The 6207-nt window shown below is 40.7% G+C and overlaps 1 long non-coding RNA gene across 1 annotated transcript; it reads left to right on the top strand.

The window, feature by feature from the left end:
* The first annotated feature begins 1226 nt into the window (after window positions 1-1226).
* Window positions 1227-5402, top strand: LOC119713961 (uncharacterized). Its single transcript, XR_005261109.2, has 3 exons — window positions 1227-1486; window positions 1904-4532; window positions 4794-5402. It is a non-coding gene; the product is annotated as an uncharacterized lncRNA (long non-coding RNA).
* The last annotated feature ends 805 nt before the right edge of the window (window positions 5403-6207 follow it).

Raw genomic sequence — 6207 nt, 5'->3', positions numbered from 1 at the left:
CAAGGATGTGTTTCTTTCTCCATTTATGTGTCTCTACACATCTACACTGAGCTTGAATTGGGTAGGTGGACACACAAGGCTGTATGACAGACATGCTATCGGGCATTAGTGGACATCAGACCACAGAAGTTCAGGTACTTCTGAGTCTGTGAAGGAAGGCATGCAGTTGGAAATACCACATTTGAGAGAAAAACCTTAATTCAAAACAGCACATCTTAAAGGACAAATGTGGACACTTAGAGCTGTGCACTGGAGTGCCAAGTCTCCAGTTTGTCTCAGGATGGTTTGTTTATAAGAACTGGTAAATGTGTATTTGATTAAAAAATAATCCAAATGTAATGACCTTTACAGATCCTGGAACAAAAGGACTGCCTTTCTCTATGTCTCTGTCATATGAGTGTATGCATGTGCACATATGAAAAAATACAGGCATATACATACATAGATGCCTGTATATGACAATACTATTTCTATTTTGGCAGAACCTAGAGACCCCATCATATTAATCACTCTACAAATGTAGGTATTTTAGCTTAGTTGACTTGCAGTAAGTTAAAACTTGCTATTCAGTGTAGACTTATGGATCATCAAAAAAAGGGATGGGATTATTTTTGATACTTTTATAAGAAACAGAAATATTTACATTTTTAAGTAAAATTCATAATTGCACCACCCTTTCAATACTCCAGCTTTAGCCCCAGGAGTGGAATACAAACAGTGCCAGACATGCATTCCCATGAGTTTTTTATCGTTGTTTTCGACACGATCTATTTTTGTTCAATTCTATGGGAAATGCACACACTTTGTGCAGTTGCCAGAACGTGATTTCCCAATGCCCCCTCTATATCCAAGTGTGCTTTTTTTTCAGATTCAAGCCTGTTTGCAAGAGCACTTTTTCATGTTTGATCGTGTAAGTAATCCTTGCTCATGCTGAACCCATTTGCTGAGGACAACGGTTACATATGTGGAGCTGAAAGGTCAACCACGTGAGTTAACCAAAGTCCCACCCTGACAGTAACAGTTGGTTCTTCTTCCTTTTTCAGGGTCTGTCATTATTCGTGCTCACTCCACCTAAAGGCTGTGTGCACGTAGCTCCGTTGGGAGCCGATGGGGCAGAATTTTGGCTTTGTTCAGATTCGGCTGAGTGTAACAGACCCCAGCGGTTGTTGGGGTGATGGTCACGTTTTGCTGAAATCCCTCTCTCTGGGCCTACATTGCAGGGCTATTTGGAGGCTGCCCAAATTCGCAGCAGATTAATCCGTAGGAACCATCCACGAGCTGAGGCTAGCCAAAGCACGTCAGGCTTCAGACTGATTTACAACACAGCAGTTGCATAAGGAGCTATGGAGAGGTTAAAGCTGATAATGAATTTGTTGTACAAGAGAGCGGATTTGGCTGTGGAACCTGCCCCAAAAGGACAATTTAACGAAATAAGGACATGGTTCTTAGTCAGCATATCCACTCAAGTCTACATGGTGCTTTTCAGGTCAGCATCATTTTCTGCCCTAAGATCACTTTCACTTGATGGTCTTTTTTTTTTTTTTTTTTTTTTTTTTTTTTTTTTTTTTTTCTCATTTACCTTAAGGGTTTCTTTGTGTGTTAAAATCCATCTGACAATGCCCTTACAGCCATACAACCCATGCTGTTATGTCATTACCACAGAGCCTGGTCAATGTCTTCTGTTCAAACACACAATTGCAGTCCCAGTTCAGTCCTTTCTGCAGTGCCCTAGGCATGTCCAGACAGCATATAAATGGGCCATCACTGCAGAAGATTTCTTCCAAGCTCTCTTGCACCATGCCATGCAAAAGATATCACTGGCCCCAGCCCTGATTCATCTGCAGGGTGAGCCCCACAGCACCTGCACCATGATGTCCTCCATAAATGTCCTCTTTTCTTACAGCATTATCCAGAAGAACCTTCAAAGAAATAGGAAAAGGAAGAAATGTGGTCTCAAGGCCAGATATGCAGGTTAGTAGTCTTCTCTACTTCTTTTGCCTGCCTCAATTTATATATTGTATCTCAAATATGAGCTTGTTCCCAGAGCTTTGGCCTGTCTGATTGCTTGAGGACACTTACCCCCCACAACACATACAGCAAGGAGCCAGGATCCAGAGGAGTCTTGCCCTGTGGATTTCTCCATCATCCATCTAGGTTATGGCACAGCCTCTCTGTCCCTTAGGGACTTGGACCACAAGCAGCTGGGTCTGACAGGAAGATAAACTTATGAAGGAAGGAGGAGAAATATTGTAAAATCTGGCACCAGTGTGGAGCCAGATCTCCATGAACTGGCACAGAAGTGGAGACTCTCAAGCTGGCAACATCAAGAGGAGCCTCAGGGAGGAGACGGCCAGGACCATCCACAGAAATAATTGTGCCAAAAGCATCTTTCCCTGAATAACCAAGAACTCCCACTGAAGAAAGTATGCTCCCGTCCTTCCAGGTCAGCCTCCAAAATGATTGTTTTCAAAAACTGTCTACTGAGTCTATTTGACAAAGAAAATTTGCATTAGGTACATACTGCAGCAGTCTTCCTTCCTCCCAAAAGAACAAAAAGAAGGAAAACAAAACGAAACAAAATTAAACAAAAACAAAACAAAACAAAACAAAAACAAAACAAAACAATAAAACCCACCCACAGTGTAACCAAGAGCCTCAAGGGCTTGTATGCTTGTCCCTGGTAATGTCTCTGGCCTGTCAGGTATTTCTAAGATGTGGGCTCTAAACACTTCAAACTATGGTGCCTATAAGAGATCTGGCTTTGAAAATGAGTTGAGGCTTATTTTCACACAGGTTTTATAGACTGTCATGAGCAATCACCTCAGGACCTCTGAGCGGGAAATGGGTCTTGGCAGACAGCACAGCTTCCAAAGTCCTCTTGGCTCAGCATGCTTCTCAAAATCATATCATCTCCTTCTCCTAAGTGTAAGTGTTCAGAAGGTCCAAATGTCTCGTGGCAGACCCCCTCTAAAGGAGAGGCCACTGGGGTGGAATCACCAACAGGGACTTCAAAACAGAACCTGGCTCCCTGTATAGGAAGGAGATGGAGTCAGTAGATATCCTGTTTTACCACCATTAGTCTGCCAGATTGTCCTGTGGGATCTGGCAGCAAGGTCCAGCCGGTCTTATCCTTATTATAGAGTGGGATAATGAGGGGACAGAAAGATTCTCAGTGTGTGAGCAGTGCCCACACTGCTGCCTTGGCTGGCTCCCAATATGATACCAGGCTGAGATCTTTTCCTTAATCCAGAAAGTGCTAGCCTGGTTTTATGGGCCTCTCCAAGGAATCAGTTTTCCATGGATTAGGATACCTGGAGAAGCCCGGTCATGACTGCAGCTGCAGGTGGGAGGGAAGGATCTGGGATTGTACCGCTCTCCTTACCTGTCCTAGGTGGTCCAGACCAGGCCCATCTGCAAATCTGGTGTGCACTTCCAGAAATGAGACTCTTCTCTGTGAGTCTCTACTATTTTTTTCTTGTTCCTTCCAGATGCAGATAAATACCTACTGTTATTAAATATCCATGATTTAGTAAAGCATTAAACATTGTTTCATTTTAAAAGTGCAGCATTTGCTATTTTAACCTTTAGAACATATAAACATTTTAAAAATTATTCTGTTGTATAAACAAATCTTTGTTTAGAAGGGTGATGTCTTGAAAAAGACTTCTACAAAAAAATTTGACATATTTTAATTGATGGCTTTAGTTTTCTTTTTGTGTCCCAACCATTGGCATACTTCAGTTCAGATGTCAACATTCTTATGCCTGGAAGCTGGAGAATAAAAATAGTTACACTCCCAAAAAGAGGCGGTGCTGAGGGTGAAAGGTCCTGATCTTGCAAGTTCTTGCTCAAATGGAAACTCAATGGGACTACTAGGGTGAGGAGAAATTAGTCACCCAACAGCAATTGCAAAATGAGGCTGAGTTCCACGACTAAAATGGTAACAGCTCAAACATGGAAAAGCTTAATCATTCTGCTGGAACAGGGCAAGCGGGAGTGTAAAAATCTGTGATTTTTAGAGAAGTGACCACGTCTGAAAACCACTGGATATGTTTTGAAAACAGATGAGAACATCCTGCTAAGTGCTTAGACTGCAATGTTGTCTTAAAAAATTGTTGTTTTTTTCTTTTGTTTTTATATTTAATATAGATGAGCTACAGTGACTGCAGAAGGGTTTTGAAGCCAAAATTGTATTCATGTCAATATTAACAATGCTTTAGGCTAGACAGAAAGCTTGAAAGCTATGCGTTAACATAAATAAAAATCAGTGGATTTTTGGAATGACTTCATTCTGTGACCTTAAAAAGAGTTTCCTTGGCACAGTAAGATGACCTTATCCTTGAAAAAATGTACTACATGGCAGGAATGTATTATGTGGCAGAAATGTCTTTATTTCTATTGCAAAGAGGGGTCCTGACACAGGACAGAAAACCTACTTTTATTCCAAGCAATCCAGCTTGTACATATGAAACCCAGAGAGAATGAACACATCAGGACAGAACCATGCCAACTGTCTGACTCCTGAGATAAGGGTAAGTGCCTAATAGCTGCTTTCCAGACAAAGAGTACTCAGCTAAGGACCAGGGTACGTGTCAAGAAGGTTTTAAAGAGGAACATTACTCACAGCTCAACAGTGATTAAAGAATATTGAAATAAGCTGCAGAACCCTCTCTTCTTTCAGTGATCCAAGTGAAGGAAAAAATATCCCTCAACATTTTTTGCCTCCAGACCTGTCTAACCTGGAGCCCCACCAACTCTGATGCTGAACATCTCTGTGCTGATTTTCAATTTAGGTTTGCTAGAAGAGGCAGACCCACTTCCAGGACTCAAGGACTGTCCAGATGGCATGCCCAGATCCTGCATGAGGACTCTGCCACACATGACCAGCTTCAAAGCCATTTGTATCAAAATGCATTTTCAAGAGGAGAAGATCCCTAAATCTGAATCCTTCAAAACATCACAGTTAATGCAGTAGCAATGTGTAGTTCTCAGCTTCTGAAAGGGCACCTAATCTTTTGAATTGCTGGTCCCATCGCCCTTTGCTCCTTTTGTGACATTTCTGAATTTCCCTCTGAGAGATAACGATCTCATGAATACTTATGTAACTTCATAATTTCCTTCTTATCTGTAGTTTGTGGAAGTTACTCCCTAGCTGAAGGTTAGAAATGGAAAATTTCTCCAGCACAAAATTCCTTCATTAGGACATCTTGGTGGTTCTCTCATGGAGAAATTAATGGGCAATACAGAAATCCTTTCTATTGTTACAACGCAATTGATTCTCTTTCTCCTCTATCTTTTCCACTGGGAGAAAAAAATAAATAAATGTCTCTTTGAACATAGTTGTTATTGTTCCTTATATAATAAACTATACAGAGTCTTCCCTTTATGTGTCTAGAGACCCATCTTTAGTCAATGCTACTTCTTTCCTTAGTTCTGATTATCTCCAAAAGTATTTGCTGTGTTTGGAATTACAAAGTAATTACCTTCTCCAGATCTCAGTGCTTTCCTCTATTTTTCTAGATCTTGATGTTGTAAGTAGATGTGTGCACATGGGTCTCTGTGTCTGACCTGCTTTTGCTGTTGGATCAAAGTCTAACATTTTATTTCTCAGAATTGTTTTGTAAACTGTGCAAGACCACAATTTATTAATTATCTGGGGGAAAGATCAAGCGTCTTGAAAAAATCATGGATATCTCATACTTTTGTGTCATTTTAAAGTTTGTTCTTGGAACTTGTTGATGCCTGAGCTACTAGTAACTAGATTGGTCTGGCTCAGTTTGGGGGGATATAATCCATGATCTTCTCATGGATCCATGAAGAAGTTGCTTCTTTTCCTGTGATTAGCTCATTTCCTGAGCAAAGTAAGCCTTCACATTACATTAAGTGGGTCTTCCACAGTTTGTTATTTATTAGAAGGCCTGTTCTTTGTAGAAGCCAATTCCTTCTTAAATACTGCTCATTTTTCTGTGACCCACTCTGACAGCTGTGACAATCTGTTTGTCACAGACGTTAGTGCATCCCAATTTATATGTTAGAAGTAACTGGCGATGGAGCTTCTTATTTGTGGGTTTAGGACCTTAAACGTGGTGTGAAAATTTACCAGATTACTCTATGTTTTTTAAAATGAAGTGTTAAGAAATTTCTCTTTAACTTTGCATTTCAATGAGTTCTCTTGGAGGAATGATGCTTATCTGGAAAAAAATCTGA

Source organism: Anas platyrhynchos, chromosome 1 (genome assembly GCF_047663525.1).
Source record: "Anas platyrhynchos isolate ZD024472 breed Pekin duck chromosome 1, IASCAAS_PekinDuck_T2T, whole genome shotgun sequence".
NCBI lineage: Eukaryota > Metazoa > Chordata > Aves > Anseriformes > Anatidae > Anas > Anas platyrhynchos.
Note: the sequence above shows the minus strand (reverse complement) of the source record. Positions and strands in the feature narration are given on the sequence as shown.